Raw genomic sequence first — 25,003 nt, 5'->3', positions numbered from 1 at the left:
TGCACCTGTGTCCCTGGTCTGTGACTCTTGTGCATGTTTCTTAGCTTAATTCCTCCACTTAAGTTGATGCAGAAAGGCTAGTGGGAGCTGCAGTGAGAGAAATGTCCTTCCCCCAGATAGGATAAGGATTGGTAAAAGCCTTTTTCCCTCTAGAGCAGGCCTTTGTTTGGGAGAATACTCTGGGTGTATTTCACTACGGTTACTCTTTGCCTCCCCTGTCAGAACTGGGAGGAGATGTCTCTTGGCCCTTCATTCTGGGAATTTGGTGAAGTTCCTGGAGGTAAAACTCATGGAAGTATGGGGCTCTCCTTAAGACTGTGACCCCCCAGGAGTTTTTCACTCTCATGCTAATGCATACTCAGCCTCTGGAAACTTTTAAAAATCACCATCTCAGGATTCCTATCAGTTTATGATTCTAGTGGCTTTTGTTCGAGGTAAGCAGGTCTCAGCTATGACTTTTGGTATTCTATATGGTGGGAGATATGGATCTAATTTTATATTTTTCCAAATGGTGACCCAAGTGCCTGAGCATCATTTAGTAACAAGTTTACAAATAAAAGGAGTAGTACAAGGTAGTTTATTTGTGGTGGTATAAAGCTCCGTATATTGATTTGGTGGTAGTTACATGATTGTATACATGGACTAAAATGCATAGAAACCATGCACACAACTGCACACATGTAAAAAATTACGAAAACAGAATAAGGTGTGTAGACTAGTTAATGGTGTTGTACCAATGTCAGTTTCCTGGATTTGCTCTTGTATTACATTTATATAAGGTGTCACCATTGGGAAAGCCTGGGTGAAGGGTATGTGGGACTCTGTATTATTTTTCCTGCTTCCTATGAGTCTATAATTTGTATCAAAATAAAGTTTTTAAAAATCCACCTCTCCTACAGTACTTTGAGATGCCTACATTGAATTTCTTTTTTTTTTTTTTTAATGTTTATTTTTGAGACAGAGAGAGACAGAGCATGAATGGGGGAGGGTCAGAGAGAGGAAGACACAGAATCTGAAACAGGCTCCAGGCTCTGAGCTGTCAGCACAGAGCCCGATGCGGGGCTCGAACTCACGGACTGCGAAATCATGACCTGAGCCAAAGTCGGCTGCCTAACCGACTGAGCCACCCAGGCGCCCCACCAACATTGAATTTCTTAAAGTCCAATTTGGTCAGGTGGCAAAACTGGTCCATTTATATTCATTATGATTACTGACATGGTTGGCTTACTTTTATTCTCACTTATATTTTGTGCAATTTACCCTGCCTTTTCTTTGCTATTTCCTGCTTGTTATTGGATAGGTTGAATTTTCTTTATCCCTCCCTTCTTTTCCCTTTGATGGAAGTTGTACATTCTATTTTATTAGTTTATTTTTTTAAGTTTATTTATTTTTATTTTGAGAGAGACAGAGAGTGTGAGTGGGGAGGGGCAAAGAGAGAGGGAGAATACCAACCAGGCTCTGCGTGGTCATTGCAACCCAGGTGACTGAGTCACCAAGGCGCCCCTCTAGTTTATTAGTTTAGGGATTATCTTTAACATCTAAAGACAAATTAATGATATCAAGATAATTAGGGATTATCTTTAACATTTTAACAGACAAACTTGATTTACCAAAATCCAAATTTAATTTATAAGTTAATACCTCTACTCACCTCCTGGATAATACAAGTATCTTATAATACCTTAACTCCAATATATCCAGGCTGCTGTGTATTATTGTTCATCACAAATTTGAATTCTACCTTGTATTTATACATCTCAAGTTATGTATTATTTCAGAGAGCACTTAGATTTACCCATGTTTACCAATTCTCTTTACTAATAATTCCTTCAATTCTTTTCTTCCTTTTGTGTTCAATTTCTTTTTTCTATTAAAAAAAATTTTTTTAATGTTTGTTTATTTTTGAAGGAGAGGGAGAGACAGAGCATGAGTGGGAGAGGGAGAGGGAGAGGGGCAGAGAGAGAGGGAGACACAGAATCTGAAGCAGGCTCCAGGCTCTAGCCGTCAGCACAAAGCCTGAGGTGGGGCTCGAACTCATGAGCTGTGAGATCACGACCTGAGCTGAAGTCGTACACTTAACCAACTGAGCCCCTATTTCTTTTTTCTTGATCTAGGAAATCATGAAAGTTTTTTTTTTTTTTCCCAGCAAAAATCTGGAAATCACTCTTTGTCTGCCAATGTCTTTATTAAGCCTTTGCTCTTAAATATTTAGGTGGATTTAGAATTTGAAGTTGATAGTTACTTTCTTTCCACACTTCAAAGACATGGTTCTTTGTTTTCTGGTTTATATTGTTGCCATTTACATGTCTGCTCTCATTATAGCTAACCTTTCCAGTATTGCCTCATGGTCAAATACTGCTACTCTGACTCTTGCCATCACCTCCACATTCCAGTTGGAATAGAACTTTCTCTTACGATCTATTGGCTGGCCACACATAGGTATTAGAGCACTCGGAAAATGTAATCTTTATTCTGGTAATCATGTGCCCAGCTATTAATCTAGAATGGGGGTCAGAACTGGTTAATTCTTGAACTTTCCACCAGTAGGTGCCCAATAGATGTCTGAAGATGGGTTTTGTCAACAAATCTTCCTTCTCACTCATACTGGTCCGTGGTCAGGGCTTAAGGTGTTGCCCGAGGAGAAGGCCCAGGCATCGGAACCAATTTCTCGTCCCCAGACACACCCCTCTGGCCCAGGGGTTATTTCACTTGGTCCCAGGGAGGACAAGCTCCTCCCCCTAGGTCCCACTTCTGCCTGGATCTCAGCAGGGCTGTCTGCCCATCTCCTGGTACTCCATGTTGTGAGATCCCAGACCACCTCAGAGGTGCCTGGATAAATTCTTTCACTTTCTACCTCAGAACTAAAAAGAAACACTCATTGAGCACTCTCAGACACTTTTTCCTGTGGTAGGTGATTTCTCCATTTGACCTATGAAAATGAGGCCCAGAGAAATTAAGCAATTTGGCTAAAGTCACACAGCTGGAGCCAGAACTCCATAACTGGAGACCTCCCAGCTCTCAGCTTTGGGCTATTTATAAGACTACACTTTTTTCTGAGATGGAGAAAGATGTTTGTGGCTTGAAGCAAACAAAGTTGAACTCTTGTTCTATCACAAATTTGAGGAGTGAATGAGGCAGGCAGGGTGCTGGGAAAGGGTGGCATACCCCCAGCCTTGGGGGGAAGCCAAGGATTTAAGTGAGTGTCCCTTTAAGCCTTTACCAATGAGCCAGGCCATTTGCAAGGCACAGGAGGATATAGAGGCAAGCTGAATAGAGCTGCAGCTTAGAACAACTACTTTGTGGGAAAATAGAGCTAAGTCTGGGTACCCTCTAGCTGTGTGAGCTTGGGCAAGTGACTCAATCTCTCTGAGTCTCAGTTCAACATCTGTAAAATGGAAATAATGACACCTACCTCAGGAGGTAAAGCTTTTGGCAGAATACCCGGCACACGGCAAGCCTGTAGTGAATGGTAGCTGTTAGTTGTTGCTGTTTTATTATCATCACACCTACCGGGGAGACATACGCTGATGTGTGATGGCTGAGGGAAGGACTATGAGAATACAGGGGAGAGAGGTGGGATGCGTGAGTCAGGCCTTGAGGAGCGGGTGCGTCCTCCAGGCAGACAACTGGGTGCCATTCCAGACACACAGGCTTGCATCTGAACATCCGCAGGCTTCATCAGTGGGTGTCCTGGGCCTGCCCTTGACGCCCATGGACAGATGTGTCGTGTGACATCTGGGCTTGAGCTCAGTCCAGACAGCACTTGCAGGAGAGTCACTTCCCAGAGTTCTTAGGAGAATTCCCTGGCTGAAGGCCCTGTCTGCTCTAGCAGAGATGAGCTATTTCCAAACACTTGGTCTTAGATCTCAAGATGCTCTCCAAAGCTTCCTTCCTTCCTCCCTTCTTCCCTCCCTCCATTTATTCTTTCTTTTTTTCCTTCCTTCTCTCCTTTCCTCGCTTCCTTTCTCCCTTCCCCCATCTCTTCTTTCCACTCTATTTGTCATGAAAGTTAACAACTCACACTTCCCTATTTACAGAGATTGTCGAGCCCCTTCTACAGAACACGACTGGACTTGCAGGTCAGACAACACCAGGACAGTTCACAGTTCGTGGCTAGTGTTTCCCGCTAGGAGTCTCCTGGTGTCCCATTGCTAAATGCTTCCATACCGGCTTTCAACAAAGACATGGAAGCCACAGTCCAGATGCTACTGAAGAACAGGACCACCTCTCAGATGCTGGGGAATGCGGGTCCAGTGACACGCTGCATTCTTAAGAACTTTTGTTATGGAAACTTCAAACATACACAGAAGTAGAAATGATTGTATAATGAACTCCCACCTACAAATCACCCAGCTTCTGCTCTTATCGACTTTAGCCAATTGTGATTCCTGTCTCCTGCTCCCACATTGTCCCCCTTGCTGAACTGCTTTAAAGCACACCTTTAAGACACAGTGTCGTAGCACTAGTAATCACTTCACTGTGCATCACCAACAGATCACGTTGTTTTTACATAACTGATGTGCTATCATCAACCTAACAAACAATAACAGTAGACCTTAAATAATCTAATATTGAATCCACATTCACACTTCCCAGATTGTGTCAAAGATGTCTATTTGCAATTAGTTTCTTAGAAAAATATATTATCATCCCCATTCTACAAATGGGGAAACTGAGGCTGCCCTCCCCCAAAGTCTCAGAGTTAGTAAATAACAGATATGTTTCATATCAAAGACACTCCTGGATCTTTACCCTGCACTGCTGAGTCAAAGCTTTAAGAGTCCTCAGAAAGAGAGAGTATGGAGTTGCAAAGATTCTAGTCTAGGCCAGAGGCTAACTCCTCAAAGATGGATTTCAATGACATGCTCAGGGACTTCTCAACCAGGAGCTTAGGTCGGGGGTTCTGCATGGAGGAGTAGAAAAATCCCAGCTTTGAGTTCAGGGTAACCTGGCTTCGAATCCTGACCCAGCCACTTCCCAGTTAGTTATGTGATTTGGAAATCATTTCAGCCCTCTGACCCTCAATGTTCTTGTCCATGAAATGGGGACAACGCCTCCTGATTTAGAGGGTCCATTTAACAAATGTCTCGAGGTGATTAAGACAGGCTCTGCCCTCGGGACGCCTGGGTAGTTCAGTTGGTTAAGTGTTTGACTCTTGGTTTTGGCCGAAGTTGTGATCTCGCAGACGTGGGATCAAGTGCCACGTAGGGCTTCTCGCTGAGTGTGGAGCCTGCTTGTGATTCTCTATTTCCTTCTCTCTCTGCCTGTCCCCTGCTTGTGCTCTCTCTTTCTCTCTCTCTCTCTCTCAAAATAAATAAATAAATATTTGGGGGCACATGGGTGGCTCAGTCGGTTAAGCGTCTGATTTTGGCTCAGGTCTTGATCTCGCGGTTCCTAGGTTTGGGCCCCACCTCGGGCTCTGTGCTGACAGCTCAGAGCCTGGAACCTGCTTCGGATTCTGTGACTCCCTTTCTCTCTGCCCCACCCCTGTTCGCACTCTGTCTCTCAAAAATGAAAAACATTAAAAATAAAGACATTGATAAATAAGTAAATAAACATTAAAAAAAAAAAAAAAAAGACAAGCCCTGTCCTCACATACGTCCATTTGGTGATTAAGCAAAAATTCACATAGAGAACCAGACTCCTGGGTGTTCATAGTAGGTACACATTCTTTCCCCCCTACACTTGCAGGGCATAATTCTCAAACCCAAGAAGTCCCTGGGTAGTTCCCACCTGCCTGAGAGATCCCGGTGGCCTCATCACAAGAATGCCAAGGGGTATTGAGGGCTGACTGTATGCAGACACTGCTCCAAGCATTGTATACAAATAGTGTCTCTGTGGATAGGGACTGCCATCTCCCCATTTATATGGATGTGGAGACCGTAGCCACACGCTGTCTGTTGCCTCCAGAGTGCACGTGCTTGCTGAATCAGGCGGCCCCCGCTGGCAGTTCTGGAATGCAGGGAAGCCGGATGCCACGCTCATCTGCTGACCTGGCTTCCCTGGGGCCATCAGCTGTGCCCACAGGACAGTGGGAGGTTCTCTCATGAATCACGACCCCTCCCCCCCCCCCCCCTACAGGATAGTGAGGTCACCTAAGGAGGGAGCTGAGCTGGAGCCTCCCTTAAACCTCTGGTAGCTCTGTCGCAGTCCTGGCAATCTGCCCATGTCCAAGAGATAGGAAATGCCCTGAGGCTGTGCCTCTATCCTGTGTCAAGTTCACATACAACCAGGTGCTGCAGGAAGTAAAGTCTTCATTTGCCCCGAGAGGGGAAGTACCTTCACCTGGGATTAGGAAACAAACAGAAGGTGAAGATGGTTTGTTTTTTTTTTGAGCACCTACTATGTGCCACTCATTGAAACCTTTAAATGACAGGAAGTATTCTATAGCCCAGTAATTCTTTTTTTTTTTCCCCAGTAATTCTTTAAAAAAAAAAATTTGTTTTTAACATTTATTCATTTTCGAGAGACAGAGGACAAGTAGGGGAGGGGCAGAGAGAGGGGTGGACAGAATCCAAAGCAGGCTCCAGGCTCTGAGCTGTCAGCACACAGCCTGACGCAGGGCTTGAACCCGGGAACCTTGAGATCATGACCTGAGCCAAAGTAGGATGCTCAACTGACTGAGCCACCCAGGAGCTCCTGTAGTCCAGTGATTCTTAAACTTGAACAGGTATCAGAAGCACCTTGAGGGCTTGTTAAATACAAATTGTGGGTCCCACCTCCAGAGTTGCTCATTCAGTAGGACTAAGATGGGACCCGAGTATTTGCATTGCTAAAAGGTTTTCAGGCAATGCTGAATCTGCTGGTCCAGGGACCATGTTTTGAAAATAACTAATCAACTCAACTTCCTTTCCTCTGTGTAATGGTGGTTTTCAATTTTCTTCTTATCGACCTCCAGGGACAGAGGACTCATTGCCTGTTCTGCTGACCTGTCTCATTTCTGGATAGTTCTTACTGTAAAGACAGGAATTTTGTGTGTGTGCTTATGTCGAGATGAGAACTTACTCTAACTGCTTCCTCTGTAGCCCGTTCTTTCTGCCTCTAGACCACGGTCTCATCAGAAAGGAGCAGCTGGAAGGGAGAGACCTGTAATTTAAATGAGGGTCTCCCTCATCCCCACAGTCCACCAACCAATCCCTGTCTGTTCTACCTTCTAAATCAGGGCTGTCCAGCAGGAATGATTGTGAGATCTATGTACCCACAAAAATTTTTAAATTTTCCAATAACTACATTAAAAATAGCAAAAAGAAGCAGGTAGAACTAATTTTCCCATATTTTATTTCACCCAGGGTATCCAAAATAATATCTTTTTAACAAGTAACCAATACAAAAATGATTAGTGAGCTCTTATATATTCTTGTGTTTCATAGCAAGTCTTGGAAATCCGGTGTGTATTTTACACTTACAGCACATCTCAGTTCTGACCAGCTACATTTCAAGGGCTCCATAGCCACACATGGCTGGTGACTACTGTTTGGGACAGTGCAATGACCACTGTCCCTAGTCCTTATCTCTCCTGCCATGGCTCATGCTCGCCTGGATGCCTGCCCCTCACAGCCTCACCAATCCATAACATGTCAGCCAAATTGTTGTCTAAAATATAGATTTGATCATGTCCCTCTTATGTGACTCCCCGTTGCTCTCAGGATAATATCTAGCCTCCTTGGTCTGGCTTCCGAGTCCCTGCCTCTCACTTTCCCTTCTCCCACCCCCAGCATCCCCTACTCTCCTACTATACTGAATGATTCACAGATCCTCAACACAAGCAATGCCTCTTACCTCTAAGCCTTTGCACACATGGTTCCCTCTGCCTGGAATACCCTTACAATGCTTCTTGGGCTTCCCTTTCAGGTCACACAATCATTCAACAAAATTTATTGAGCACCTACTATGTGTCAGACACTGTTCTAGGTCCCGGAGCAAACAATACATAATGAGGAAATATGCATAATAAAAAACATACAGTATGTCACATGGTGAACAATAAAGCAGGATGACCAGGAAAGGTGGTGGTGGCAGTCACCACTTTGTACAAGGTAGTCAGGGAAGACCTCTTGGAGAAGGTGACATTTGAGTAGATACCTGAAGAAGTGAGGAAAGGAGCTAGGAAAAAGCATTTGAGGAAGAGGGAACAGCCAGTGCAAAGGCCCTGAGGGTGGAACCTAACTGGAGTGTTTGGGGCACAGTTTAGTGTAGCTGGGCAGAGTGAGAGAGGTCATTGAAATTAAAGTCAGAGAGAGCAAGAGGTGGGTCCCAGATGGTGGAGGGCTGTGTAAGTACTTGAGTTGTTTTTTGTTTTTTGTTTTTTAAGTTTATTTGTTTATTTTGAGAGAGCAAGAGAATGCGAGAGAGTGGGGGAGGGGCAGAGAGAATGGGAAAGAGAGAATCCCAAGCCGACTCTGCTCTATCAGCACAGAGTCCAACACAGGGCTCAATCCCACAAACAGTGAGATCATGACCTGAGCCTAGATCAAGAGTTGGGCACTTAACTGACTGAGTCACCCAAGTGCCCCAAGAATTTGAGTTTCATCCTGAATGAGGTGGGGGTCCTGGGAGGGTGCTTAGCTGAGGAGGGACATGAGCTGACTTGGTTTTTAACTGGATCCCTCTGGTTGTCACAATTAGGACAGCCACTGGGCTAAAGGCAGGAGCAAAGAGACTAGGGATCATGTTGCCTGGACCAGGGTGGCTGCCATGGAAGTAGAGAGAGGAGGCTGGATTTGGGATATGTTGAAGGTGGGGCCAACAGGGTTTTCCAGATATGTCAGACAGATTATGAGAGAGCAAAGAGTCAAGGATGACTCTGAGATTTTGGCCTGAGCTTAGCATTGAAATGACTCCTCTTCCAGGAAGCCCTCCTGGGAACCCACAGCTCCCTGGGCTGTGCCCTCATGGGGCCTGTCATGGCCTGTCTCTATCTGGCCTGGGTGCTCCCCTGGGCAGTGTAGGACTTGTTTACTATCCTGTTTCCAAAGTGTTCGATAAGTGAGTAAGAGGCAGAGGCAGGCTGAGCTGGGGTTATTCTTGGCCTCAGTGTAGGAGGTCAGGCCCCACCCCTCACCCCCGTGGGACCTGTGTTTTCCTGTCTGCACACAGCAGTGGATATTCTAGCCTTGGCCCAGTTTCCTCACCAGGAGAGGGCACTGCCAGTTCCATTCACAGGAGACCCCCAGTCCTCTGAACCCCGGGCCTCCTGTCCTGCTGCCTGCCCAACCTCACCCCTTGGGAAAGCATCGGGTTGGCCCACATGGCTGCATCCTGAGTCAATCTCACCCTTGAGGTGGAGGTGGGATCTGGGACACACCCCACCTCCTTCCTGCCCAGAGCTTGGCCCAGCCAAGGGCAGTGCAACTACCCCCTACATCACTGCCTCCTGAGTCAGCAGTCATGGCCATGCCCAGGGGGTGGGTTTGGGGGTTTGGCTGCTCCATCTGCTGTGCCTGGGGTGTCATGAGCAAGACTCAAGTCAGACAGAAAGGCCTGGGCCCCCTGATAGCACCAGCAGGAAGGAATGCCACCCTGGTGAGTGAGTGGGGCCCAGGGCAACTCATGCCCCGCCCCCTCCCTGTCACTGGGGTGTGGCCTGGCCTCTCCTGCCTCCCTCTTCCCCTGCCCAGCCTGGCATCGGCACAGTCCACACACTGCTCTCCTTGCAGCCAACACAGGCCTCCCGACCACAGGTAATGGGACATGTGCTGGGTGAGGGGCAGGGTGAAGGGTTAGTTTTCAGAACAGCCTCTTCCACCGGCTGACCTGTTGTGGTTCCTAGGTGGGCCTGGACTTGAACCCCAGCTCCATGCCTTCCTAGCTGGGTGAGTGCCTCAGTCTCCATCTCTGGAGGTATCGGGGGAGTATGACAAATATTCACCTCCCTGGGTTGTTTTGAGGCTTCAGCCAGCCCGTAGCAGGTGACTGACTCCTGATTCTGTTGCTCACTTGCTGCAGGACCTTCAAAAACCCCTTGGTGCCTTTGAGCCTCAATTACCCCATTTGTGAAACGAACGTCCAGACTAGATCTCTAAAGGCTTCGCCCACTCTGCCCTTGTGGAACCAAACACTTGGGAGAACAAAGATGTTTCCCCCCAAAGCATCCCGGTCTCTGTGCTTTGCCAGCAGGTGAAGGCAGCTGCTCTCTAGACACTTCCTTCGGAGGCACCCTGGGTCCTCTGGCCAGGCCCGGTAGACTGGAGAGGGTGAGGAGGCCAGTCCTCTGCCTTGGGCTCAAAGGCACCTTTGGGGAGAAAATGCTGAACAGGCAGAGCCAGGCCTTGGGGGAGGGGAGGCCTGCTCCCGTCAGAGAGGCCCACCCAGGTGGCTTGGCCTGGAGGGAGCCCCACCCACCCCAGTCTCGCCTCCCCCCCACTTGCCCCTCCAGTGTCTGGAGCCCCCTCTGCTGGGAGCATCCCAGCCCCTCCTCAGAGGCAGCCTTCCGGCTGGAGGCCCAACCCATTTTCTTTTTAAGGGCGACTAGAAAGATGACAGTCATGTGCTTATTATTTTATACTGCTTTGTTTAGAAATTGCCAGAAAAGTTGAGTCAGGAGTGTGTGTAAGGGAAGTGTGTGGTGTGTTTTGTTTGGGGTCCAAACCGTGGAGATCTATACATAATGGGACCTCCCCCCACCCCCTCCCCCTGTCTCTGAAACTCCTAGAACTCGGCTAGTGTAGCCCTCTAAAATGCTAGGGTACCTGTGCTTTGAAATCCTCTCCAGGCTACCGTTTCAGAGAGATCTCTCTCACGCACTGGTTCCACACCAGGGATGTACTGGGCATGGTGCTACCAGAGGCCTTATTTCACTCTTAACAGCAACCTGTGTGAGAAGTCCTCTTTTTTTCTTTAGTAACAACTTTATTGAGACATTATTCACATGCCATCAAATTCCCTTTTAAAGTGTACAAGTCAGTGATTTTTAGTATATTCACAGAGTTATGCAACCACCACCACTTATATCTAATTTAGAATTTAGAATTTTTATCATCCCCAGGTAAACCCCATACCCTTTAGCAGTTAACCCGCATTTCCTCCTTCCTCTGGCAACCACTCGTCTACTTTGTGGATGATCTCTATGGATTTGCTCATTCTGGGCATATTATTTAAGTGGAATCATACAATAAGTGATCCTTTCTGACTGGCTTTTTTCACTTAGCATCACGTTTTCAAGGTTTATCCTTGCTGTCACACGTCATCAGTCCTTCGTTCCTCTTTGTGGTTGAATGGCGTTGTGTGATCATATCACGTTTTGTTTCTTCATTCATCAGTTGATGGGTTGTTTCCGCTTTGTGACTGTTGTGAATAAAACTGCTGTGGCCATTCGTGTACAAGTTTTTGTTACAATCCCACCAACTCTACATGAAGACTCCAAATTTTCCACACCCTTACCAGCATTTGTTATTATCTGGACTTCTTATTGTAGCCATCCTAGAGGGTATGAAGTGAGATCTCACTGTGGTTTTGTTTTGTTTAAGTTTTATGTATTTCGGTATTCTCTACACCCAATGTAGGGCTCAAACTCACAACCCTGAGATCAACAGTCTTCAGCTCTTCCAACTGAGCCAGCCAGGTGCACCTCTCATTGTGGATTTGATTTACATTTCTGTATTGATGACATGTGGAACGGCATTCCGAGTACTACTGACCATTTCTTTAGAGAAATGTCTGTTCAAATCCTTTGACAATTTTATTTTAAATTAAATCTTTTCTAAGTTTATTTATTTATTTTGAGAGAGAGGGAGAGAGAGCACAAGCGGGAGAGGAGTGGAGAGAAAGAACGGGAGACAGAGAATCCCAAGCAGGCTCTGCGCTGCCAGCACAGAGCCAGACCTGGGGCTCGAACTCACTAACCGTGAGATCCTGACCTGAGCAGGAACCAAGAGTCAGAAGCTTAACGGACTGAGTCACCCAGGTGCCCCCTTTTGACGATTTTAAAATGAGGTTGTCATTTTATTTTTGAGTGGTAAGCATGCCTGTTTTTCCAAGGGAGGTTTCTGAGGCTCTGAGAATGAATGTGGTATGCAGTGATCTCAGTCAGTGGAAGGGATCTCAGTTCAGTGGTGGGATGGTGGGAACTGAATCCAGGTCTGTCCGACATTCATGAGCAAGCAAGCTCCTTCTCTCACTCTGGATGACTGCTTTCTGGTGTTCACTGTTGCCAATTGCATGTGTGAGGGGCGGGAGAGGGGGAAAGAGAGAAACAGGAAAAAAGATGGAAAAGAGAGAGAGGAGACAGACAGTGAAACTAAGATGACAGAATGAGAAAGGAGGCTGGATTGGCTTTGGCTGTTTTTATCTATTTACCTAGATATCTAGTTATTTATTTGAGAGAGAGAGAGAGAGAGAGAGAGAGAGAGAGAGAGAGAGAAAGTATGTGCAAGGGGAGGGAGGAGTGGAGGTGGAGAGGGAGGGGCAGAGGAAGAGGGAGAAAAAGAATCTTTAAAAAATTTTTTTTAATGTTTATTTCTGAGAGAGAGAGAGAGACAGAGAGACAGAGAGACAGAGAGACAGAGAGAAAGCATGAACAGGGGAGGGACAGAGAGAGGGGGAGACCCAGAATCCGAAGTAGGCTCTAGGCTCTGAGCTGTCAGCCCAGAGCCAAACATGGGGCTCAAACCCACAAACCATGAGATGGACACCTAACTGGATGCCTAATCGACTGAGCCACGCAGGTGTCCCAAGGGAGAGAAAGAATCTTAAGCAGGTCCACGTTCAGTGTTCAGAGCTCAGTGCAGAGTCCAATGTAGGGGCTCAGTCTCATGACTGTGAGATCATGACCTGAACTGAAATCAAGAGTCAAATGCTTAACCGACTGAGCCACCCAGACACCCCTGGCTCTGGCTGTTTAAATAGGCACCCACCTTGGAAAGTCAGAGCTGGGGAAAACCTTTTCAGAGTTTTTGGTTTCTTCGCATTAATCTGCAAACACTGGGGCGGGGAGGGGCTCTAAAATTTTTACTGGGGGCTACACCGCCCCCCCTAATTTTTCTTTGTTCCTAAATCTGAAACAAATCTGATTCAACCCCATAACCCAAACAGGGAGCAGTGTCCCCTAGTGTCTCACTGGGTTTAAGGATCTGGAGCCGTGGTTGTCACACTTTTTGATTGCATACGCTTCTCCAGAAAAATGCTTTAGGCACCCCCAACAGATACATATTTACTGACTTAGAAATTACATACAAGTACGTGATGATTGACTAATGTCTAAAGGCCCAATATACACTTAGAGTGAAATTAATCACGGACAATAGTGGATGGGAGTCCAACTCTAGAGTAGTTTTTCTGTTCTTATGTCAGTCGGCAATATACTGAGCGTATGAGATCCCATTCATTGTTGTTTTCAGTTGGTAAGGTGGCTGACGCAAGACTTGAGCGGCCAGCAGTCTGTCCCGCACTTTTCCTGCTGCCTGCTTGTATTTTCTCGATTGGCGTTATCTCCATCCTCAGTTTCTCTGCAGGGCTCTTTGAAGCCATTTGTCCATTCCGTGGAGGCTGATTTGCTTAAAATGCATTGTTCAGATCTATCCAACCTGGCACCACAATGTATGGCAGTTGGCTGAATGTAGAGAAACGAAAGACAAGGCCACAGCTTCCCGCTGGCCCTGGGAACCTCCCCCTTAGTAGACACGATGTTCAGTATCTGGTATACAGCTGGGGGTGCACATCAAGGTTGAACTATATACTATTTAACTGTGTTTAGTCAAAAGTTAAGTAGAGAGACATAGACTGAGATTATAATTTGAAAGACTAATAGGTTCTGAGCTAAGGACATCTAAGCCAACCTCTGCCATTCCTCAGCTTGCCACCTCTCCTGGCAGGGTGCTCATGACCACCCAGAGTAGTGCCCTGCTCCTCCACCCACTTCTCGTGGGTCTGATCTTAATACCCCCCCACATCCCCTGGATTATCTCTGTCCAGACTCTATTCTGTTCAAAACCTAGAATTGAACCTAGGATGGGAGATGGTGAGATATGGGTCACCTTCTTCATTTTAGGCTCTGTGCTTCTGTTAATGTGACCTAAGACTGTGTTAGCTTGGCTCTGTAGCTCTATCACCTTGTTGGCTCATACTACACTTCAACAAACATTGATTATGAACTTACTGTGCGCTAAACATCAAGTTAGATGCTTGTGCTAACATTTATTTACCTTTCAGAGGGTCTTTTAAAAATCCTAGGTCTTTCTCTATGAACATCCTCTAAGCTGGGCTCACCCACCTTCTTTCTGCATACTTGATGTTGTCGCGTTTTAGCCTAAGTGCCACCCTGCACTGGTCAGAGGCAACCTTAGGCCCTGGCTGCTTTGTTGGGTATGCTGTGGCCAAAAGAGTCACCTAGATTCATGACAGGTCTGTCTGGCTGTGGTCAGCTGGCTGGGCAGCACGGCTTGTCGTCCCACCACTAAACTGCCCGGATGGACTTGGGACAAGATGGTGGAAGAGGTGCACGCTGCGGCGTCTTCCTTCTTCCTCTGTGAGGTTCCCTCCGTGCTTAGACTTCAGACTCAGATCTGAGTTCATAGCCAGATGCCCCACTGTGTGACCTTGGGCAAGTCCCTTTCCTTTTAAGGGCCTCGGTTTTGGTCTCTCGGCTACAATTCTGTGGGATTCTAGCTTGGAGAAAGGGAGAGACGGCCAAACCTGGGGAGCTGGGGTGGGTAAGGTGAGCCTGGGGCAGGAAGGGGGAGGGTGCTGAATGAAGAAAAAGGAGTGTGAACAAGTAATATAAAAGAAAGAAGGAGATGCTAAAGAAACTTTGCCAGCCTACCATTTCTTTAAGCTCTTAAATTTAGTATTTTATGACTTCTTTTTATGAAGCCCTTTGTCTAAGCCAGGGGCTAGAATATAGTAGAGAGCAAGAAAAACATGATTTTTTTTTTTTTTAATTTATTTTTGGGACAGAGAGAGACAGAGCATGAATGGGGGAGGGGCAGAGAGAGAGGGAGACACAGAATCGGAAACAGGCTCCAGGCTCCGAGCCATCAGCCCAGAGCCTGACGCGGGGCTCGAACTCACGGACCGCGAGATCGTGACCTGGCTGAAGTCGGACGCTTAACCGACTGCGCCACCCAGGCGCCCCAAGAAAAACATGATTTTTATTCCCAGGGAGCTCAGAATTAGCGTTCTTTTCATCTCAATGCTCCCAGCAACCCTGCAGGACAGTGACACTGATCCCCATTTTACAGACAAGGAAACTGAAGCTCAGAGAGGTAAAGTGATTTACCCAAAGTCACAGAGCTGGGAGCAAAGTGATGAAGCATGACCTGAGTGGGCTCTGTCAGACCCCTTTGCTGCAGTGACTTAATCAAGATACCCTCAGTATAATGTCCTGGCTAAGGGCATGATAATTTTGTCATGAACTTTCCTATCTACAACCCCATACGAGCTCCAAAATGTGAATAACACATTATTCTCTCTTGTAGATGAGAAAAACAACCTACAGGGGGGAAGTGATGTACCCGAGGGCACAGAATGGGTTGGGGGCAGGGCCAGGACCAGGCTCTTGGTCTCATGAGAGCTGACTCAGTTTCCTCTCCCAGCCCCTGCCCTGGGACTGCTGAGAGGATTGACCACCCCACACCTTGGGATCCCAAAACTGCTGATAAGCTCTGCCCCTGGCTTCTGAGGGTCTGTTTCTGATTCATTGCCTTCTCCAACTATCCCGATGGAGGAATGGAGGAACTCTGGACTTGGGAATTGGCACTGTCCAAAGTGGGCAGCGACAGGGCCCAGGCCTGGACTTCAGGATGGAAAGGCTGACCCTGGGCATGTCAGGGATTGAATCAGATGGCATTTCCCAAAGCTGTGCCAAAAGACATTGAATGACATTCTGGGGAACAGGACAATGCTCTTGCATAGTTTGGGGAAGGGTTGGATTTAATAGGGCAAAAGAGCTTTCACTCCTGCAGGCCTTTTCAGAGCCTTTAATATTCAATTGCACATTGTGGAGCTCCTAGATGAGGGCTATGAAAAGTAGTGTTGCCCAAACTTCTCTGACTACAAAATCCCCTTTTTACCTGGAGTATTTCAAGGGGCTGCTGTTCCCTACAAGATACTGTATGTATCTTATTATTAGAACATGCTGTTCTGGGCTTTCCTGCAAGTCACATCAACCCTGGGGCCCAAAGTTCTTTGCTCACTCGATGAATCTTGAAGAAGTTAACTGGAGGGTCGGACTGGTTTTCTAGAATGTCAAAGCTGGAAGAACCTTATAGAGCGCATCCCAACTTCTAGATATGGGGAAACTGAAGCCCAGGGCAATCCGGCAATGCGTTTGGAGGGATGAGGCCAGAGGCAGGCAGGGAGGCTATTTTTTTAACACTAGGGAGAGGTTCTGGCAGTCTGAGTGGACCACACTCTGCCTAGCATGTGATGCCTTTGTTAACGATGCAGACTTCCCTGAGCCACATCCTAACCCTAACTTTGCTCCTAACACCAGCCCCCTGAATGAGAACCTTCCAAGGAGACAGTTCTGGGACTCTGCCTGTCAACAGTGCTCCTGGGGAAATTGGATCATTAGCCAAATTTGGGAGACACTGAGCATGGACAAAGGGAGAGGATACTCTCATTTATTTATTAAGCCAGTGTGGTAGGCTTGTTGTGGGCATAATATCATTTAATCCCCACAACACTCTCAGAGACAGATATTAATACCCCATTTTATAGATGGGAAACTGAGGCTGAGAGGAGCCAGGCACCTAAGGACAGGGATAAGAACATAGTTACAACCAACTCCAAAGCCCTCAGTCCCCTTATCAAATCTCTTGGGAGGGAGGCAATGGGAACAGAAAAGCCAGGCCCTAGGGGCGCCTGGGTGGCTCAGCTGATTAAGCGATTAGATTAAGCAAGTCTGACTTCAGCTCAGGTCATGACCTTGAAGTTCGAGGACCCCTCGTCGGGCTCTGTGCTGACAACTCAGAGCCTGGAGCTTGCTTCAGATTCTGTGTCTCCCTCTCTCTCTGCCCCTCCCTCGGTCATGCTCCGTTTCTCTATCTCAAAAATAAACATTGAAAAAAAGAAGAAGAAAAACCAGACCCTCCTGATGGGAAAATGGGACAAGTTTGGGCTTTGCCTGGCTGGGAAGGAAATATTGGAGGCATCCTTCCTATCTCTGGAGTTTGGGGGCCCAGGAGCATGGTGGAGTCAGACAAGGAACCTGGTTTAGGAAGGAAGAGGCTCAGCCTCTGCAGGGCTCTAGGTTGTGGCGGGCACTGGGGGTTAGAGACTGTGGCAAGCCGACTAACAGCCCCCAAAATGTCTGCATCCTAATCTCTGGGAGCTAAGTTAGGTTACATGGCAAAGGAGAATTAATGTTGTGAATGGAAGTAAGGATGCTCATCAGCTGACCTTAGCACAGGGAGATGATCCTCGATGACCTGGGAGGGCCCAATGTCACACTGACACGAGGATCCTTAAAAGTGGAAGAGGGAGGGAGCACCTGGGTGGTTCGGTCGGTTGAGCATCGGACTCTTGATTTTGGCTCAGGTCATGACCGTAGGGTCATGGGATCGAGCCCTGAATTGGGCTCCACACTGAGCATGGAGCCTGACTGAGATTCTTTCTCCTTCTGCCCTCTCCCCTACTCTCTCTCTCTCTCTCTCTCTCTCCCTCTCTCTCTCTAAAATTAAAAAAAAAGTGGAAGAGGGAGGCAGAAGAGGTCAGCATGGTGCAAGGTGAGGAGTTGAGCTGACAGTGCTCGCTTTGCAGATGGAAGAAGGCGCCAGAAGCCAAGGACTGTGGGTGGCCTCTAGAAGCTGGATAAAGCAAGGAGATTAAGGGGGGTTGGGGAGGAGAAGCAGCAGCAAGGAAATTTATTTTCTCCTAGGGCCTCCAGGAAGGAACACAGCCCTGCTGACCCCTTGCTGTTAGCCCAGTGAGACCTGTGTTGGACTTCTCACCTATAGGACTGTGAGATGCTAAACTGGTGTTGTTTTAAGCCACTATGTTTGCATCACAAGTCAGAATCCTGAGAGAGAGAGAAAGAGAGACAGAGAGAGAGGCTGATGGTCTGACTTGAGTTCAGGGCAGTGACCCCTCTAGAATTTCCATATCAAAGGAACTTAGGGAGCAGGTTGATCAGTTTGGGAGATGCTTGTCCTGGAGCTGTGTCTGCCAGACCAGGATACACTTTATTTTAGGGTGTGTGCCCGTCTGGGGTGGCTTGGGAAGCCCGAAGGAGATTCTGGAGATTCTTGCCCCCTTGGTGTAATCACGAGAAGAAGGGGCTTCAGTCCCAGGTGGACAAAAATGACACATGTCCACGCCTTGGGCAGCAGCTGCTGTTTCTGTTTCCAGTTCCCTTTACTGGCCGGGACCTGTTTAACTCTGGCTCTGCGTTTGTGGCTTCTAGGCACAACGCTGCAGTCTACCTACAGGAAAATGGCCATTAGCCTGACCTTCAGGGCCCAGGATGATTTTCCCCAACCTCACGGGGTTCCTACCCCTTCAACTTCCTGCCACATGCTTCTTCTAATAAACCTTTATCCCGTTCTGCCTTTTGCCACCTGTTGAAATCCAACTCGGTACCCCCCAACCCCCGGCCCCCTCCCCAAGGCGGGGCACCGGAGAAAGGGGACCAGCTCCTGAATCCAGAGTCAGGGTTCTGGATCCAGCCTGGCCCCTGAGTTGCCATAAAACCTTTTACAGTTCCTCTCCATTTTTGGGTCTCAGTTTTCCGTCTGTAAAATGGGACAATAATCCCTTCTCTGCCTCCCTTCTGGTTAGCATGAGGATCAAATGAGCTGCATAGGGAAGGCACTGTGAGGCTGTCATGGCTCAGTGTCCCCTAGTATCCCTCCCAGCCTGGGCCCAGGCCCTTGTGACAGCAGGAGCTTAGGAATTTGGGGCTGAACTGAAGGGGAAATCCAGTTTAGCAAGATCTGTGGGTGCAGAGGCCCTGGCATCACCCATGACTCAGCAGGGCTGGGCCTTTTTGGAGAAAAGCGCTAGAAAGGCATTCCTCGCAGGCTCAGTCGCCGATAGGGGGTTACCTGCGAGAGGGGGTTTTAGGGGCCTCTAACCGGGATCAGGGAATGGAGGCTCTCAGCTGGAGCAGGGATTGGATTCGAGTCCACCGGTCAGCTGGGCGACCTTGGACAAGTCACTTGTCTGGCCGAACCTCAGCTTCTTCCTGTGTAAAATAAGACTTGCGCTCGTGAAGTGAGATCTTGGAGAACATGCCATGTTCTCTTTCCTCTCTCTGCTTTCTTCTTTCCTCACTTCTGTCTCAACACCCCTTGGTCCATCTTGCTTCAAAGGAGGTCACACACTGTGAACTTGACCTTTTAGAAGCCCGTCCCAGCGATCCCTCTGCCAGTGCCTGATGCTCTACCATTAGTGCTGTCCTTTTGAGTTAAGCATTGCCCTGCACATGGATTCTCGAGCTTTAATTTTTTTTAATTCTATTTATCCTTTCTCATAATAGAAATGTGGGTGGAGGAGGGATGGGGCAAGGACGTTAAAAGGAGAAAGAGGGCTGCCTCAGTTCCAACCTCCATGACAGTTCCATTAGTTCCATTGCCCTTGCTTCTGATGGCTGAGCTGACAAAGTGCCGGAGGAAGTTCGTTTGGCTATGAGGACCCTGCTCGGGGCTCCACCAGTGGCTGACTACAAGCCATGTCAGCATCATTTGCATAGCACTCCCATGACTTAGTGGCTTCATTCCTGGTGCTAATGACAAGGGCCTGAGAAGAGGTGGCAGCTCACTCCTTCCATCTCCCATCGTGGACAAAGCAACTACTTTGTTCAGCCACTTACTAGTTATGGCCCTGAGAAAGTTTCTTAGTTTCCCTGTGCCTCAGTGTTCTTATCAATAAAATGGACGCAACCAGCGTGAGCCCTCACAGAGTCGTGGTGAGCACTCCGTGAGATAACATGTGTGACGCGCTTACATCGTTGCCTGACAGATAGTAAGTACTTTGTTGTCATGGTTGCCATCGTCATCATCACCATCATCATCATCACATCTTTCCTTTAGCCACGCCCTGTGTAGGGTTCAGTGACACAGAAATGAAGCAGTCTTAGTCTCTCCCTTCACCCTGGGTTCCAGCTCTAGTGGAGGAGACACACCCTGGGTGTGTCAGACCCTCTGCTGAGCCCTGAGCAGAGAGATCTGAAGGTGAATAAGAACAGTGGTCCCTGGAATTGTGCAACAAAGTGCCCTCCCTTGAGGAAGAAGAGTCTGGTATGAGGCAGAATTGACTAGGCTCAGGAGAGCAATATGCCTGGGGATAAGGTGGAGGTCCACTCTGGGCCTCCCCCAAATCCCTTCCTTCTTTAGAGTTGTTTCCTGCAACTGTTTCCCATGTGGGACAAAGCCCCTTGCCTGTATGCCTTTGCACATTGTTCCCTCTGGCCCTTCCAAACTCACCCCAGCATTCCCTCCTTCAGGAATCTTCCCTGACTAACTCTGGTCTGATTTGTCCCCTGGGCTCCCACAGCCCCCTGGTCTACCACAAAATTCCTTAAGGACAGGGATGTAACTTGTTCACCATGTATCCCCAATGCTAGCACATAGTAGGTGCTCAGTTAACATAAATGTGATATAGGAAAGGGGAAGTGTGTATCAAAAAGTCTGACTACAGGGGCTCCTGGGTGGCTCAGCTGGTTCATGTTCAAGGAAGGAAGGAGACCCAAGGCACAGCACCAGCACTGTTGGTTTCTTTTGTCAGGAGAAGCAAAACCTTTCCCAGAACCCCAGCCAAACCCCTGCTCACTTCTCCTCGGCCAAAACTGGGTCGCATGGCCACTCCCAGATACAAGGGAGGTTGAGAAAACAAGTATCTAACTGGAGCTGGAAGAACAAAATTGCAGTTTTGTTAGCAAGAAAGAAGGGCAGGGCTGAGTAGGGTACGGTAGGGAGGATGAGGACTGGTTAGGCAACTAGCACAGGGCTTTATAAAGGAGGTGACATTTTAGCTGTGCCTGGAAGGTCAGACACTACTTTGACAGGGCATGGGCAGGCCTGGGGCTGGACACCGAATGGTCGAGAGTAATAGGAGGTCTGTAAAAGAGGAAACTCACATTCACTGAGCCCTGCTAAGGGCAGGCCCTGGCCATCTTTCCTCCCTGTGGTTCTACCGTCACCAGTTCACAACTGAGATCACTAGAGCTGAGAGAAGGGGACCCGTCTGCCCAAGGGCATCCCATGCACAGGTGACAGGAATGTGGTTGGACCCTGGTCCATCTGCTTGTATACACTATACAAATGCTGTCTTCAGGGGCGCTGAGGGGAGGAGGATTAAGGGAGTGAGGTAAGGAGGCTGGAGATTGGTTAGGTACTAGCAACTGGCACAGGGCTTCATGAAGGAGGTGGCATTTGAGCTGTGCTTGGAAGGTCAGATACAAATTTTGACAGTAAGAAAGAATGGCCTAGGTCTGGAGGCCTGACTTCATCTCAGCTGGCATTTATTTCACTCCTGCTTTATACCAAGCATTGTTCTAAATGCTTTACGTGTTTTAATTCATGCCATTTTCGCAACAACACTATGAGAGAAGCACTATTATTGTCCCCATTTTACAGATGAGGAAACTGCAACAGCGAGAGATTAATTTGCCCAAGATCCATAACTAGAAGTGTCTGATAGGATCCAGGCCCAGATGGCCTGCCTTTGAGGCACAGGGAAGGATATTGCCTTGCCAAGGTCTTGTGGTGGATTAAGAGTAGATTCTGTACCAGGGCTCCTGGGTGGCTCAGTCAGTTAAGCGTCCGACTTCAGCTCAGATCATGACCTCATGGTTTGTGAGTTTGAGCCCCACATCGGGCTCTCTGCTGACAGCGAAGAGCCTGCTTTGGATCCTCTGTCTCCCCCTTCTCTCTTCCCCTCCCCTGCTCACTCGCTGTCTCTCTCTCTCTCTCTCTCTCTCTCTCTCAAAAAAAGAGTAGATTCTGCACTAAAAACAACCATACATACATGTAAAAACCCAAAACTCATAGATACAGGGAACAGATTGGTGATTTCCAGAGACAGGGGCTGGGGATGGCTGAAATGGTCAGTCAAAAGGTACAAACTTTCAGGAATAAAATAAATAAGTCCTGGGGATGTAATGTACAATATGGTCACTATGGTTAGTAATACAGTAGTGCATATTTGAAAGTTGCTAAAAGAATAGATCTTAAAAGTTCTCATCATAAGAAAAAGAATTTGTAACTCTGTATGGGAACATATGGTAACTAGATTTACTGTGGTGATCATTTCACAATGTATACAAATATTGAATCATGTTGTACACCTGAAACAGATATGATGTTATATGCCAATTATACCTCAATAAAAAATCTTAACACAATTACATTTTTAAAAAAGAATAGATTCTCTATACAAGTGGTTCTCAAGTGGGGGTGACTTTTGCCCCCGGGGGACATTGAGCAGTATCTGGAGACATTTTTGACCATCACAACAACTCGTTGGGGGATGCTCCTGGCATCTAGTCGGGAGGCTAAACACCTCGCACATACAAAGAATCATCGGTGCTGAATGTCAGGAGCGTTGAGGTTAGGAACCCTAATCTAAACTGGTCAGAGAGTAGGGAATCTACCCCAAGTTGAGGGCTTAGCCTCTGAACTGGGAGAAGAAATATGGGAGGCTTCCAAATGAAGCCTGCACAACAGGCAATGCTGCTGTAACAAATAGACCAAATCACAGGCTCAAATAAGAGAGAAGTTTATTTCCGTGCACATAGCTGATCAGAGGCAGGTTCGGATGGGCTGGTGGCTCTGGGGCATGAGGCCTTTCCAGGCTTAGATTTCCTTTTGACTTCTTGCTCAGGAATTCCCTGGGGTATTGGCTTGTTATGCATGAAGGAGATTGTTTCACTTCCCCCCACCCCCACCCGGTGTCTGAGTTCCAGCATATGCAAAGCAGGAAAGAGGAAGTAGAATGCAAGCAGAAGTATGCCTGGAGCTGACACCAGGCTGTATCACCTGTGAGCATAGATTGTTAAATCTTTAGGAACTTTGGACGCTGATTATTAAGCCCAACCTTTATTAAGTTATAGAAATGTACAATTAAGGGGCACCTGGGTGGCTCAGTCGTTTGGGCATCCGATGTCGGCTCAGGTCATGATCTCTTTGTTCATGAGTTCGAGGCCTGCATCAGGCTTTCTGCTGTCAGCGCCGACCCCGCTTTGGATCCTCTGTCTCCCTCTTTGTCTGCCCCTTCCCCACTTGCTCTCCTTTTCAGTCTCTCTCAAAAATAAAAATTTTTAAAAAAGAATGTTTTAGGGGCACCTGGGTGGCTCAGTTGGTTAGATGGCCAACTTCGGCTCAGGTCATGATCTCATGGTTTGTGAGTTCAAGCCCCGTGTTGGGCTCTGTGCTGACAGCTCAGAGCCTAGAGCCTGCTTCGGGTTCTGTATCTCCCTCTCTCTCTGCCCCTCCCCAGTTCACATTCTGTCTCTCTCTCTCTCTCTCTCTCTCTCTCTCTCTCTCGCTCTCTCTGTGTCTCCAAAATAAATAATAAAAACATTTAAAAAAATAAGAATAAAAAGTTTTAATAAAAAAAGAAACGTACAATTAAATAAAATATATTAAAAAACAAAGTTAATACGTGCTCAAAATGTATGACTTCCTAATTTATTTCACTACTTTCTGCTATTACCTAGGCACTTGAGATTTTCATAGGTAGATTTTCATAGGGTAGAAACACCACATAATGTGTTCTATGGTACATCCCTTCCTGACTCTGCACTCCATGACCTCATATTGGTAGCTTGAAATCAGTCATGGTGGGAGTATTTACACCACAGAAAATAGTCACCTCTACAAATCAGAGCTTGATGGTTCGTTTTGTTGATGGTCTAAATGTTAGAAAGTGATCAAGAAAACACTAATAATGCAGATTCAACCTAAAACTGGGTTGCACCTACAGCCATTACATTGTAAATAGCACAAGTTGAGAAAATAGTCTTCTGGAATTTGAAAACTAATGCGATTCAGCAAAGAAGTTGCTCATATCACTGACAAACTGTGACAATGAATGCCTTGGTTGTTTCACTTTTGTCTTACTCGTTAATGTGAAAGAAAATATCAGCTGACATTTACATTAGGAGTATTCACGTTCATCAATCATGTCAGCAACTTTTTTGCTGAAACTGATAGTTATCAATAACTTATAGTAGTTTGATTTTGACACTATTGCTGGTGATGGACTTATAAAAAACTGATAGCAGGTTTTGCAAGAAATTCCAAATCACACTGAAGTTACAGGTGTGTGGGATTTGCAATAAAGAGTACTGTATATTTTATTATTTGTAAACTGTATGCTATGCATTTTTTACATCAGTAAACTTATAACAAATGTGTGTGTGTGTGTGTGTGTGTGTGTGTGTGTGTGCATGCGTATGTACTTTTTTTCCTGGAGAGCCATTAAACAGTTACTGTCACACCACCACACGTATCACATCCACACACATTCCATTGGCAGGAATGTAGTCAAATGGCCACACTTAGCTTCAAGGGATGCTGGGAACATAGTCCGTAGCTGGGTGGCCATGTGCCCAGCTAAAATAAAGGCTTTGTAGGGAGGCCCTTCTCCATATATCTTCCCCACCGAGAGCACTAGCTGACTCTGGTCAGCCGTTTGGATTTTCCAAGGCCACAGTTATGGCCTTCTTGTACGTTCACCTGAAAGCCACCCTCCAGAGTTACCTCTAGCTCCCTCTCAGAATTTCAGGAAAGTACGGAGTATAGTGTCCTGATGAGATAGATTTCCAAACTTTGCTCTTCACCTTCAAGTGCCTGCTTCCTGCCCTTACCGTCACCATAATTGTGGATGCTGGAATTCCATGGAAATGCATGGAAATGCTGGAAAGGCATTCCAGCAGGGCCGGACTCCAGAGTGGCCTTTGAGTAGTTTTGTGCCCCAGACCAATGTTTTGAGGTGTATTCATATGGGTTCTGTGCCTCTATAAGATAGGGGTAATAAAAATACCTTGAAGGGTGATTGTAACAGTCAAAGGAGACAATATTTGGGGAAGTTTTGTTGTCTAGAAACTATAATTCAAATGTGAGGAGCA

At 47.0% G+C, this 25,003-nt stretch overlaps 1 protein-coding gene across 9 annotated transcripts in view; it reads left to right on the top strand.

The window, feature by feature from the left end:
* The window catches only part of TMEM40 (transmembrane protein 40), a 79,947-nt gene that overhangs the window by 18,298 nt on the left and 36,646 nt on the right, over positions 1-25,003 (top strand). The window contains exon 1 of one of the 9 annotated variants that reach the window (XM_019433618.2): positions 9,491-9,680. The exons of the other annotated variants lie outside the window; for them this stretch is intronic. The gene's annotated coding sequence lies outside the window, so the exon portion shown is untranslated. Of the gene's footprint in view, positions 1-9,490; positions 9,681-25,003 lie in introns of those variants that run through there. 9 annotated transcript variants of the gene reach the window in all.

Source organism: Panthera pardus, unplaced genomic scaffold (genome assembly GCF_024362965.1).
Source record: "Panthera pardus isolate Hobbes unplaced genomic scaffold, ASM2436296v1 HiC_scaffold_8, whole genome shotgun sequence".
NCBI classification, from domain to species: Eukaryota; Metazoa; Chordata; class Mammalia; order Carnivora; family Felidae; genus Panthera; species Panthera pardus.
This window is presented reverse-complemented; position numbering and strand designations above follow the sequence as displayed.